The sequence below is a fragment of the Leptonychotes weddellii genome, chromosome 7, assembly GCF_054177405.1.
Source record: "Leptonychotes weddellii isolate Sample4059 chromosome 7, ASM5417740v2, whole genome shotgun sequence".
Taxonomy (NCBI): Eukaryota; Metazoa; Chordata; class Mammalia; order Carnivora; family Phocidae; genus Leptonychotes; species Leptonychotes weddellii.
Window position 1 is genome coordinate 129,835,271 of NC_138375.1, and position 14,408 is coordinate 129,849,678.

The 14,408-nt window shown below is 45.9% G+C and overlaps 1 protein-coding gene and 1 pseudogene across 1 annotated transcript in view; one reads left to right on the plus strand and one right to left on the minus strand.

Annotated features, from left to right (window-relative positions):
• The first annotated feature begins 328 nt into the window (after window positions 1-328).
• Window positions 329-14,408, plus strand: part of CCDC112 (coiled-coil domain containing 112) — a 127,232-nt gene continuing 113,152 nt past the window's right edge. The window contains exon 1 of the mRNA XM_081827219.1: window positions 329-467. The gene's annotated coding sequence lies outside the window, so the exon portion shown is untranslated. The remainder of the gene's footprint in view (window positions 468-14,408) is intronic.
• Window positions 12,175-13,351, minus strand: LOC102730729 (GTP:AMP phosphotransferase AK3, mitochondrial pseudogene; annotated as a pseudogene).

A 14,408-nucleotide genomic window follows, 5' to 3' on the forward strand; every position in this document is an offset into this window, starting at 1 on the left:
AATGAATTGTAGGTTCCGATGAAGAGTCGTTGCTGACAGTGGTGTGTAAAATGATGTCTTAGTTCTCTAGGCAGAGATAGTGCGCGTGATTTAAGGAGCAGGTGAAGGCATCCACTGGACGGCTCGCGTGCTCACGACAGCCGAGGCAGAGGGACAGGACCCTGGTGGCAGTTTCGGGGAGCTTCTTGCTCTCAGAGCTGCCATCTGGGCCTGCAGGGCGAGGAATCTGTGGCCAGAGTTCCCCTTGGCAAGGGTTGGTGTCTGGGCCTGGGACAGCGAGGCTGCAGGTCTGTGTGAATGACCTTCTCCTTTCTGACATTTTAGCACAACCTACCGAAGGGGTCACGGCCACGTGGATCGGAGCGCAGAGCCGCCCGCGCTCATCGGTGGAAAAGACTTGTCCGATCACCTAACGTTTCAACCACATCCGCATTCACTGGATACGACACTCAAGATGTCACCTCTCGGTAGTATGGTCTTTCTCGGTTTTCCACGGCAATGGGAGCTAGGAATGGGATCTCCCATGTTTTGCTGTTCTTTCCAGAGTTTTGTATTAAGCCTTTTGTCTGAAGGGGAGAAGAAATGTGTGCATTTGGAGCTGTTCTCCAAATCCCTCCCTTCCTCTCTCCATGTATGTGCTCCCGGGGAGGGGGTGGGGGGCAGAAATGTCTATGGGACACTTACCCCAACGTCCTGCGACCGGAGTCAAGAGAGGGTAGCACTGGACAGTCTCTCTTACTAAGGCGCCTCTGGTTCAAAGATTTGGTGACTCGGTATCTACCATCCGTGGGGCGTGTAACACGCTCAACTCTGGAAGCGCGCTATTCCCAACGGTTTGAGGGAGGACAGGGTTTCGGTCTTGGTCCTCTGGCAGGTTCAAGACCTTTGTTCTTCCCCCCAAGGGTACTTGTTTTCCTGCTCGGGACTTAGCAGGTGGAAGGATACCTTCCTTTAGATTCCCTAGCTCAATAGTAGCCAGAGCTGCAGTAAAAATAATGGGAGATTAAATGACCCACCGGGCCCCACTCTGGAGCTCACATGTGGGGAGCACAGAGCCCCAGGACAGCTGGGAGGCCCTCCTGCACATTCCTGCTTCTGCTGCCTTGTATAAGACTCGGCGGCTGCAGCCTGTCCCTCCCTGCAGGGACAGCTCACAGGACCTGGGATTAGCCGGCGGGAGCCAGGGTCTATTTCTGGAAGGCAGAAAGTTCAGCTGAAGGGTAGCCACCGGGAAGATACTCATGGACTCCCCTGAGGGAGCAGAGATAGAGACGCCCAGGGAGAATGTTATTTTGGGAGACTCTTTTGTACAGATGAGCCAAGCACATTTGGGATCAGAGCAGGAGAAGAAAGCAGAGGGAGCACACACTTGAACAGTAACCCTTCTTCCTGTCCCCATGCCCTCCTTTGGCTACTGCACAGACAAACCCTGGGATTTAAAAAATATATATATCATTTATCCAGTCAGCCTGAGGAGACAAGACTGTGGTTTTTGTCTTCGCCACCAACCCACACTTAGATTTGACTGCAGATTATACATCAATAGGTATGGGATCATGGGACCCTGGCACCATGACCTGAGCTGAAGGCAGATGCTTAACAGACTGAGCCACCCAGGCACCCCTAGGTTTTTAATAATATGCAGAGTCTTACTACTGATTGGTACAGGTGACTGTGTGTGAATAAATAAAGCACTATCTACCGTCATCTATCAAAAAGCAAAGTGCATAGAGTCATTGACTCAGCAGTTTCAATCAGGACTTCAAACTGTAGATATGCATCAAGAAACAGTATTGTAGGGGCGCCTGGGTGGCTCAGTCGCTAAGCGTCTGCCTTCGGCTCAGGTCATGATCCCAGGGTCCTGGGATCGAGCCCCGCGTCGGGCTCCCTGCTCCGTGGGAAGCCTGCTTCTCCCTCTCCCACTCCCCCTGCTCGTGTTCGTCTCTCGCTGTGTCTCTCTGTCAAATAAATAAATAAAATCTTTTTTAAAAAAATTAATTAAAAAAATAAAATAAAATAAAATAAAAAACAACAAACCCTCAGCATCCACACGTGGGGACTGGTTACAGAAACGAGCCTTCAGTGGGAGATCAGGCAGCCTGCTAGAGAGTGAGACAGGCCTGTTTGTGTTTCTATAAAAGAGCCTCGGGTCTTATTAGTAACTGAAAACAAGGAACTTATAAAAAAAAAAAAAGCATGTGTAGTTTGATCTCTTCTGTGAAATACATATAAAAATATATGCATATATTTCCTAGAAGGAAAGACAAACCAACTGAAGGAAGAGAGGGCCAGGGGGTCGGCATGGAGAGAGGCTTTTACTTTGTCACCGAATATACTTTTGTACAGAATGAATTTTCTATCTTTATCTATACTAATAAAAAAAAATTCCTTCTTGTAGCACACATTTGCTTAAAGCCTAATTCCTGAAATTAATAGCACAAAAGTTTCTAGTCCTTACATTTTCTTCGCCATCGCTATCTTCCTATCTAAGGTACAGTCTGATTTGCGGTCTGAACTAATGGAAATGGTCCCAGCAAAGGTACTTTCGTCCCCTTCCCCCATCTCCCTGTCCTTCTCTCCCTCCTGTTCCTCCTCTCCCCTTTCCATTCATGTCTGATGATATGGATTCTCCAAAGACCCTGTCTTCCCAGAGCCCAGGCCGAGGAGCAGGGAGAGCAGAGCCCAGGACAGCAGCTTGCAGGAATGCTGGGCTAGCAAGGGATTCTGTCCATCCGCCCTGGGGCAGATGGTGATACTCTGCCTGAACACAGGGTCCTGGTAACCCTCAGTGGCCTCCGCGGACACTCAGGTGTGCTGGCCCCAAATCACGCAGGCTCTCCTATGCTCTACCATGGGTGGGTAGGAAGAACAGCAAAGGATATTGGTGCTGCCTTCCAGAAACGGGATGCTTGAAAAGAAATCTTTGTAAGACTGAGCAGCGCTGTCTTTCAGAATACACAGACTGAGTGGAGTCTACAGAGACTTGGAAAAGGCTGGATCTGAAAGCAAATTATGTGATCGGACCAAGCAAGCAGAGAGAAATGCAGTATAACCAGCCCTCTGCACCATTTCTGAAAACAAGAAGTGTGTGAAGACAAGCAGCTCACCTTAGAACCTGACAACCGCCAGTTCTTTTCCTTACTGGTGAGAGAATATTCTGGAACTCGTCCTACAGGCGTGGCCATCAGGCAGCGACCTATCCCCAAGCAAGAGTGAGTAGAAGAGGAGTGAGAGGATATTCTGGAACTCATCCTAAAAGAGTGGCCATCAGGCAGTGACCTATCTCCAAGCAAGAGTGAGTAAAGGAGGAGGAGTATCATTTATCATTAAATGTGAAGAAAAAAGAGTCCATCTTGACCACACAAGACGCTTGGGTGATGGCCCATATTCATCTCTGCTCTGAAACCCTGACAGAAAAGCAATCAGCAGAGAAGATGCCACCATAGTTCCTGTCAGATGTCAGGCGACCCCCCCCGAAGCATGCTGGGAAGTTTTCACAGGGCATCTGATCACTGCCGCCTCCTTTTACTTATAGGAAGGATTAGAAAGTTCAGGGAAGGCGGGTCTTCTCAGGTCCTCCCTTCTCCATTCAAGAATGTGATCCAAAGAGGAGCCCAAATCTGGAGGTGTCAACAGCGGTCACCTACAACTTCTAGAAAGGGCCTTCCAACCCACCATGGGATTGGACCAGCGATGGTGCTAAGCAAGCCAGCAGCCATTGAAATTACTCTCTAGGGATTCTGAACTCAGAGATGTGGATAGAATTTGCCAATACGGTTGAGGAACAGAAGGAAATAGATACGTGGAACATAAGCTGAGGCACCGGGGCACCATGGCTGGAAGCCAGCCGCCCACAGGACGGATCTGAAGCACAATATGTTTTGCTTGGCCCGCAGGGTTTGAAATTCGAGGTGATTGCCAACACTTGAAAACGCCACGCTTTCACATTTTACAATGGGTGGGCTTCCAGAGCACACAGCAGGGAAATTGTGACTTTCTAAGAATAGTCACTTGAGGTGCATTTGGGACTTTGCAGACTTTGGGGACCTGCATTCAAAGGGGTCCCTCTAGGAGCACCACTGGCCAGGTTCCAGATTCTGGAGCTGTCTGTGGGGTTCTACTTAGGATAACTGAGCTTTCAGCAAACTCAACGGGGGACAGGACGAATGAAGAATTTTCTATAAGTGGCCCAGAGTCCCCACCACTCCCTTTGTTCCCCAAACCCGGAGCCCAAGTCACTCAAGTGATTCTCTGTGTTAGACCCACTGTTGCATGTGTGAACACCCACAAGAGGGGAGCCTGTGAGCCTGCACTAAGTGAAAGAGCCTGGTTCTGGCTGTGGAGGCTTCTGATGAACCCTGCTTCCTGCCCTATGGAGGTGTGGTTCATTAGCAATTCCTGAATCCCCAAGAGTTCCCTACAGAGAGTGAGCTTTCTCCCTTCTCCCTGCTACCCCCACACAACACACAATTTATTTGAGCAAATTTGAGTGGGTTTCAGACTTCGCTGCCAAAATAGCTCTCAGCTAAGATGATTTCTGAGGGTTAACCTAGCAAAGGAAAGATGCCACAGGGAAGGGCCCTCGACCGTGGGGCACTTCATTTCCATGACGTCACCTGAAGCCATTGGCCCCTGCAGTAAGTTTCTCCATGCACCTTCTTGGTGGCCTCAGGACCCTGCCGATATGGACCCCTTTAGGCTTCTTCCCACCCACAGCATCTGGGCAGAGCTAACTATATCATAGAAGACATCGAGCTAGAAATGACTTGACTTTTTTTTTCTTTTCTTTCTTTTTTTTTTTGGCCCCCACATGTTTGCTCAAGTACTCAACTTGTATGTTTGGGAGATATTTTTAAATGTTTGCTTGTCTCTTGCTGAATTTTGATGACCTCACTCATTGGGTCTGTTCACAAATGCCAGAAGGGCATGGGCACTCAGAGACCTGAGTTTTCTTTTGGAGTCTCGCCCAAGGGAGTGGGTGTGCGGTATGTTTTCAAGCCATCATGCAGTTCTTTGCTCTTTTGTGTGAGTCAGAGTCATGTGCTGTCTAAAATAGGTGGAGAGTGTGGGCAGGGTAGTGCAAACACCATACAAGTCATGGAGTTGATTCCTAGGGAGAGGTGGCCCCTCACCCAGGGCCTCAGCAAGGCTCCAAATGACCTGCGTAAGGATCAGATGGAGCATGCAAACCCACTGAGTTGACTGGCTCCACTCTGCCGTGGGGATCCACATATGCACCTTCCTGCTGCATCTTCAGGGAGGTGGGAGCAAGTGGATTTTACCAGATGTCTGAACACGAAGCAGACACATACCTAGGGCTGGGCTTCCCTAATAAACTGTACAGAACGTGGGGTTAGCGAGGAAGGCACAGAACGTGGGGTTAGCGAGGAAGGCACACGCTCATTCATGCAGCTCAAGACTGAGGCATGTCTGGGCTGTTTACACTTTTAAATGTAAGTTTGGAAATAAAGTACCCTCCCCCCGCTCCCCGACACGCACACACACACTTGTGCGAACATGTTCTCGAGACGTCCCCGTGAACGTTTACCCAATAGCTCGTGCTAATCGTGGCACCAAGAGCTGAGTTCTGAAGCCACCTGTGGCTTATAATGCTTAGCGGGTGGTTCAGCTGTGGATCATGGAAAGAGGGAGCGCAGGACTATCTGCAAATGCCCTTGACATGTCACGGAGGAAGTGATGCGCTAACTCCCCGCCCACCCCCGGCTGTAATGCATCAGAGCCCGGAAATGGACGTTCTTTCCTGGAAGAAAAGCGCGGGGAGGAAGGAAGTAGTTGTTTAGAAGAATGGCAAAACACCGGCGCAGCAAAAGCTTAGTCACGCCAAGGGTTCCGTGAGGCAAGTACCTGTTGTGTCGGAGAAAACTTTTCCCAATCGCTCTGTAGGGGGTGAGGAGGAAGGTTTTGCTGAACCAACGAAAACATCTGATCACCACCCGGCCTTGCCCTAGGCGGAAGGTTATCCAGCAACCTCTCTTTCTGGAACATTTTCTTGCCCTCCCTCCTGGCTCTCCCACATCCCACCTCACCGCCATCCATGCCAGAGACGACCATTACCCCCTCTGCCCTCTTAAATCTCCGTTTTTATCCTATGATTATCAGTCACTGTGTTAAAGTCTTCTGAGATGACTCGAAGCCTTATTGTTAACTGTGACTAGAAGAATGTGTCCCCTCTGGGCGACTGTTACCAGAAGAGGAAGGGCCTGTGGGCAATAGGAGGGCTTTTTAAAAATTTATTTATTGGAATTCAGTTAGCCAACATACAGTACATCATTAGTTTCAGATATAGAGTCAGTAATTCATTAGTTGCGTGTAACACCCAGTGCTCATGACATCACCTGCCCTCCGTAATGCCCATCACCTGGTTACCCCATCCACCCACCCCTCCCCTCCAGCAACCCCCAGTTTGTTTTCTAGAGTTCAGCGTCTCTTACGGTTTGCCTCCCTCTCTATTTTCATCTTGTTTAATTTTTCCTTCCCTTCCCCTATGATCCTCTGTGGTATTTCTTATATTCCACATATGACTGAAACCATGTGATAATTGTCTTTCTCTGATAGACTTATTTTGCTCAGCATAATACCCTCCAGTTCCATCCACGTTGATATAAATGGTAAGATTTCATCCTTTCTGATGGCTGCATAATATTTCATTGTATACATGAACCACATCTTTATCCATTCATCTGTCTATGGACATCTCAGCTCTTTCCACAGTTTGGCTACTGTGGACATTGCTGCTATGAACATGGGGTGTAGGTGCCCCTTCATTTCACTATATCTGTATCTTTGGGGTGAATACCCAGTAGTGCAATTTCTGGGTTGTAGGGTAGGTCTATTTTTAACTGCTTGAGGAATCTCCATACCGTTTTCCAGAGTGGCTGCACCAGCTTGCATTCCCACCAACAGTGTAAGAGGGTTCCCCTTTCTTCACACCCTCGCCAACAGCTGTTTCTTGTCTTGTTAATTTTAGCCATTCTGACTGGTGTGAGGTGGTATCTCATTGTGGTTTTGATTTGTATTTCCCTGATGCCAAGGGATGTGGAACATTTTTTCATGTATCTGTTGGCTGTTTGGATGTCTTCTTTGGAGAAATGTCTGTTCATGTCTTCTGCCCATTTCTTGACTGGATTGTTTTTGGGGTGTGGAGTTTGATAAGTTCTTTACAGATCTTGGATACTAGCCCTTTATCTGATATGTAATTTGCAAATATCTTCTCCCATTCCGTAGGTTGCCTTTTAGTTTTGTTGACTGTTTCCTTTGCTGTGCAGAAGCTTTTTATCTTCATGAAGTCCCAATAGTTCGTTTTTGCTTTTGTTTCCCTTGCCTTTGGAGACATGTCTAACAAGAAGTTGCTGCAGCCGATGTCAAAGAGGTTGCAGCCTGTGTTCTAATAGGAGGGCTTTTTTACTTCCCTGAACCTGCAAATCATGGTTTAAGGCAAAGAAAATAGCAAACAGCATATCCAATGGGGACCAGGAGCTTAAAGCCATCCACATAGAAGGATACTGTCCCCAAAAGGGACTTGTATTGTTCTTACGTGTTGCTGCTTTTCTTGTTGTTAGAGTTGTGTTAGTTTAAGTTTTATTTTGTTGTGTTTTTGAGAACTTGACATTTCCCTTCCTCCAGGGCCACAAATGCAGAAGCAGCATTGACCAGTGCTTGACCTCTTTCTGAGGCCCAGCAGTCCCTACAGCTTCCTGGTAAGATTTCATCTCCTGACGGTTCCTGGCTATCACATTTCGCAAGGGCATTTTAAGTGACAAGAGAGCTAGCAAACTCCTTTACTGCTTAAATTTGTTAACCTTTGAGAGCGCTCTTCTGGAGACTAAGAAAAGGAAGGTTCTGGGACTGTTGAATTTGCTAAAGATTTTCACGGGTCTCCGGGGATTTCTGAAATGATCACCATTGAAGACATATGGCATGTGATGTTCCCACCTTTGAGGGCCCCATGAAATAGCTATTCCAAATGGTGATGACTCCAGGAAGCAAGTCCTATTCTTGCTAGATGGAAACCCCATTAAGACTTCATTTGCTTCAAAGTAATGTACCTGGACCTCTCTTCATTTACCAAAGTTAATGGTTCTTATCAATGTCCCAGTGCTCAAGGGATATAGTTGGAGTGGTTTTTCATAAGAAGAAATAAGAACATTGAGAAAGGAGAACTAGAACTCATGACCACTAAGCATGGGTCTGTTGTTTTACTCTTACTGCAATTCTATCCATTGTCTTTTCAATCTCTTCTCATTTCTTTCTTGGTTCTAGAGATTTCCTTCTAATCTATTGCACCCTCAAATCCCATGTCCTTCAAATAAGCAATTGCCCATTCTCTTCTGAGTCTTTCCAGTCAACATCTAACCTTAACTTCCTTTGTATCTCCCACTTGGTGGCTTCTGCCCTTACCCATGGAATCATGACTGGGTGGGTGTTTGGTCAGTTCTCAAAGCCTTCCACTTTGACCCTCACCACATTTGGTATCCGTGTGGCCGGACGTCCATTCACTTCATTAAACACACATTCTGATTACCTACAGAAAATCCCAGCCTCTTGGGAGTACCCCACAACAACCAATAATTTTGAATACGTTTTCCAGTCTCTCAGTATTACGCAGATTTTGTCAGCTTGCTGAAGGGAGGGTGGTGCCACTGTGTCATATTCAAAGTCCTCTTCCATGTGTCCTCAATGTTCTTCCTTCTTCCTCATACCTACTGTGCAGCCACGCTCTGTTCAAACTCAGCATTTATTCTGGATACTCAGAGTTTCCCTGCCCTTTGCTGGAGAAGGCACTACTGTAAGCTTGTCTAGATGGTCAACCACCAAAAGCGTGCAAGGACCTGACAAGACCAGCAGCCTCGACCTCGATTGTGGGCCAAACTGGAGATATCCTACAATTGCCTATAAACATGTTCCCATTTCAGCTGATCTAAGTGTATGTTAGTTACTAATATAAAATGTAGCTGTTTTCAGAGAAACAAATTGTGTTTTAGGGCTACTTCATCTTTAGAGTCCACTTATTGGCTTTTTTTCCCCCAGGTTTTTAGTTAGAAATGAACCAAACCTGTTTTGAAGATTAGACAACATCAAACCCATGTATCGTGATTCCGCTGCAAGTTGGCTTCACAACCCGTGCACTGGAAAATGAGCATCATTAGCTGAGTTGAAATGCCATAGAAGCATCAGAGAACTTGACCAACTAGCCACCCAGGAAAAGGTGTTTAAGTAAGCCAGAAAACCCAGTTAACTAGGGTGGCATTTGATCAGCAACACAGATAAAGTGAAAAATGAAAAAATGTTAGCTGTGGTGATGACTCATGATAGAATAATGATAAAATATCCATTGCTTAAATATCCATGTGTGGGGGAGAAAAGTGACAAGGGGCACAGAGCCTTTTGTGATGCAAGTTCCAGCTGGTGAGAGGGCCAGGTGGTTCTGAGTCTCTGCTGAACACTGCTGTACAGGCCGGTGCTTTCAGTTAATCAACTTGGTACTTTAGGATAGTGACTTATAAAAGCTAGGGAGCTCTTAAAATACAGCAACCATAGCAATGACCATGATTCTGCTCCCCACCCCACTACACCTGATAATTCAATCACAATATCGGGGGTATTGGTGTTCTCTTAAAGCTCCCCAGATGATTCTAATGTGCAGCCAGAGTTGAAAGCTGCAGCTCGAGGCTTGGTGACATGTAGATTTTGAGGCTGGACAAGGAAATCTGGTTCCATTTCAGGGTGGTGGACTAAGGACCCTACTGAGTCCTACAGATTCTTCTCTGCTGTAGCACTTCACTTTCAGTGAACCAGAAACCAGGCTAGATCCTGAAATGTGGCATGTAGAGTTGACGCAACAACAGAAAACCCAATCTAAAATGCACACAGAAGACTGTCATTGGAAAGGTGCAGGGAGCACCAAGCCTGCTCCATCCCCAAAGCTGGCAGGCACCAGAAGCAGAAGGGTATCAAGGACAATCAACATGTTGGTCCTTGGGCCATTGCTGAAGGAGGGGCCAACGATTCATCCTCCACTGATGCCCTTCTGTCTGCTCTTGACCTGAATAGCAGTGACAAAATGTCAGCCTTCAGGTAGGAGTCATGGACAGGGAGCCAAATTAGGTGGGCATGGCCATGTGTCTTGAGGCCGTCCATTGCCAGGGGAATGGCGTAGACCTGAACACCCCAGAGAGATCTCACTCAGTAGCTTATCCTTCTTCTGTCCCTGAGAATAGTCTCAGTTCAGACCAGCAATCTCCCCAGGTGGACTACACCCACTGGCAGGGGATACAGACTGATGGAGAATCTCAGCCATATAGAAGATCACAGAGTCAGGATCGCCACACATTCGAGGAACACCCAATACTACAAAACACAACAAACTGAACAAAATAGGCAAATTAACACCCAAGCAAGATAAAGAATAGAGCAAGCAGAAGAGGAAGTAAGAATAAGCCAGACAAAGACAAATCCCTTATGATTTCACATAGATACCATATGACTTCACTCATATGTGGAAGCTAAAAAAAATACAACAAATGAACAAAGAGAAACAGAAACAGACTCATAAATACAGGGAACAAACTGGTGATTGCCAGAGGGGAGGGAGGGTGAGGGAATGGGCAAAATGGGGAAAGCAGATGAAGAGGCACAAACTTCCAGTTATAAATAAGTAAGTCACAGAAATGAAAAGTACAGCATAGTGAATATAGTCAGTAAGACCATAATAACATAGTGACTTACACTTATTGTGGTGAGCACTGCGTTAATATATTGAATTGTCAGATCGCTGTGTTGTGTACCTGAAACTATTCTATGTCAACAAGGCTTCAAGTAGAAAAATAAGCATAAGTAAATTTCTCTGCTGTGTGAGGATAAAGCAGTCACAAACAAATCAACTAGAGGTCATGGAGATTAAAATTTGATCCTTAAAATAACCTGAATAAGCAGATGAAGCTATTTTTTTCTGAAGTGTAATTTTATTGTAACAAAGACTAACGTGTGTCTTATAACCTAGTGACTCGTGATAGCTCATAAGTTGAGTAGTTCACTTTTCTAGAAAGCACATAATATCCAAGTAGGTCGTTCTAGAAAGTATTTTGAAGGATGAAATGTTTTCTGTAACCCTTTTAAAAAGACTTGGTCCATTTTGAAAAACTGACAGTGAATGAAAAATATGATTGAAAGAAAGAAAAGTAAGTTTTTCTCCCAAATATATAAGAGACATTTGCTGAGTTTTGTATTTTAAGTGCCCGGAGTGAAATGGACCACATTTTCAAAGGCAGTTAACAACAGCATGTACAAGAACTTGTTTCCTTTGATTTAGCACCAACTGAAATAAGAGTAAATATGTCATTGAAGATATAGTGTTTCTCCTCCACCTCTCTCCCCAACTCCTACCAGGCCATGGTAGGTAAGCATGTGTCCTCCCAACCCCACAAAGGAATCTAAAATAAGGATTTAAAAACGGCTGGTCAGATTACACACACTGGCAGGACTTCTCCCCATAAGAGAGAATGTCAGTGAACGCTCCCAGGTATCACCTTCTTCCATCAGGAATAAAGAACTCCGCCTTCAGCAAACTCACTTTCCTGGTCCTTTTTACCTCTCATAGAAAGCTTTTTTATTGCTACACCTGTTTATTAATTATGGCTGCGGTATTTGTCAAAGAAATTTCCCACCATGTATGCTGGATCTATTTCTATCTCCTAATGACAAAGTATGTGTATTTTATGTAGCGTCTCTCGAGTTTTTCTTCTTTGTTTAAAAAAAAAAGACTTTGTTACTCTTCTAGGCATAATGAGCAAAAAGAACTGGCACGTAGATCCTAAAGCACACATTTCTTAACCCCTGTAACCTCTGAAAATGTTCAGATGTCAATTACATTTTCCCTTAAAGAACATCCATTCAACTTTGGTGCTTATCGAAGAGCTTATATCATAATGTCAATTTCTAACATCAGTTATATCCCTCAGAAGAAAACAAGTCACATCAAAGTAGTATTTTCCTAAATGTTATTTGATACATTTTTATAGCAACTTGAAAATTCCAAGTAAACTGAAAGTGTGTTTAACAACAAAATAAATGTAGCTTAGCCAGCCACCTGACAGGTTTCTTAGTTTAAAGGCAGCAGTGAATTTGCATGCTGCCCAGAATCTGTAAATCCAGTTATTTTTATCTGGAATTTTATAGATACAGCCTCTCACAAAACCATGCCCCATGTGCTAGAAATGCCTTTTTTGGCTTCTGGCTACACAAAAGCCTCTGATGAGATATTGTCTCCAAATTAGTATAATGTAACTTTTTTTTTACTTTTCCAGAAAAATATGACACCAATCACTTTTCCCTCCTGAGCAAAAGTCAGGTTATTACCCATTGCTCTTTTCATTTTGCTCTAAAAGAATTTTTTGAAGCTTGGACATCTCTGATGTTTTTGAGTCGCAAACCCGTAGCTGGATAAAACACACTAGGCAATTTCCAAAGACAAATCTCAGCATGGAGACTCATTTGGCATTATCCCTAGTATCCAAAATAAAATTCCTAGAAACGAAACTAATATAAGTCTCAAGGAATTCATACACCGTGGAGCCTTAGAACAAGGAACTTCTAAAAGAAAGGAGGAAGAGATTCTGCTCATCTTGCTAATAATTACAAGCATTGGCCCTCACGGAGTCACCGATGCTTTCTGGTCTATTTGTGGAACTTTTGTTTGCAGGAAAGCATGCACAGAGGGCCAGATCTTGTCGGTTTCTGTTCCGGAGAAGGTTTCCAACACCCCCTTTCCCCGGTAATATTCCAGGACGGGTTTGGTTTGGTCTTCGTAAGCCTTCAGCCTCTTGGTAAGTGTCTCCGGTCTGTCATCCTCACGCCGAACCAGAGGCTCGCCAGTCTGATCGTCCAAGCCGACCCCTTTGGGAGGGTTAAATTCGAGGTTGTAGACGCGCCCGCTGCTCGGATGGATCCAGCGAGCGGAGAGGCATTGCCTGATGACCTCAACGGGCACGTTCAGGTTCATCACCACGTGTATCTGATAAACTCTCTCCAGGGCCTCAGCTTGCCGCAGCGTCCTGGGGAAACCACACAGCAGCCGGCTCTCCTGGGTGAAGTTTTTCAGCTCGTGAAGGGTCAGCCGGGTCATGATGTCGTCTGGGATGAGCTTCCCCTGGTCCATGAAAACCTTGGCCAGCACGCCGAACTCTGTGCCCCTCAGCATGTTGTCTCGGAGCAGGTCCCCGCTGGAGAACTTCTGCAGCTGAAAGTGTTTGGTGATGCGCAACGCCAGGGTGCGCTTGCCGGAGCCCGGGGCGCCCAGGAGCACCGCATGCAGGAGCCGCCCCGACGTGCCCATGGCTGCTGGGCCAGGCGGGGGCTGCCGACGGTTGGGCCCCCGCGCTCAGGGCGGTGCGGGCAGCGGGGGCGGTGCAACGAGGACTCCCCCCCTCCGTGCCAGCAGGTGCCAGCAGGTATTGGACAGCGCCGGAGAGCCTCGTGACTTGGAAGACTGAGTCACGATTTCCTCCCACCACGCAGTGGAAAAGGTAAGTAGAAAAGGAAACTGCGATCACATGAGCTGTAGATTCAGAGTTCCACCCTTCACACGTAGAAAATGGAGAGGGTGGAGAGAGACAGTCTTTAAAGAAATAATTCAAGAACACCCGAGAATTTCCCAGAATGAAAGACTGATGCGGAGTCACAGGCATAGACAGGCAGTCCAGGAACGTGGAGAAGCAAACACTGGCAAAGGTGTGAGGAAGTAGGGCTTTCGCACTCCATGGGTGGGGTGTCCTCACAGCTAGTTTGGAAAGCAGCTTGGCAGTGACTATGGGGGTTTTATAAAATTACTTCTCAGGCTCTTCCTTAAGACAAACTCTTGAAGTAAAACAAGAAGGCACATATAGGATGTTCGCATGGGCCGTATTTGGAACAGTGCAAAATTGCTAATTACCTAAATGCTAACTAATAATAGCTAAACGAACCTTAGCCCCACTGGCCCTTTGTCGCAGCTACATAGAGACAGATCTCTGTGTGCTAACATGACAAGATTTCTAAGACACTGTAAATGCAAAGAGTTGCAGCATCGTGTAATTTATATTCAGCTTATGCTAAAATATGGTACAATTTATATTTAAGTATACCCATGAAGTGAACTGGGAAGCCAGGTTGCAAGCAGTGGAAAGACAGCTTGATTTTTGTGTTTAAAAGATTACTTTGTCTGCAACAATGGAATGAGGGGTTGCTATTAGGAGACTGGTTCAGCAGACCAGCAATTTTCACTTTACTTCCCTTAATCGGAGTGAGAGTGAGCACCTTTTCATTTGTCTATGGGCCATTTCTACTTTATTTCTGTGTAGAATTTTTTTTTTAAGATTGGATTTATTTATTTGAGAGCGAGAGCTCGTGAGAGA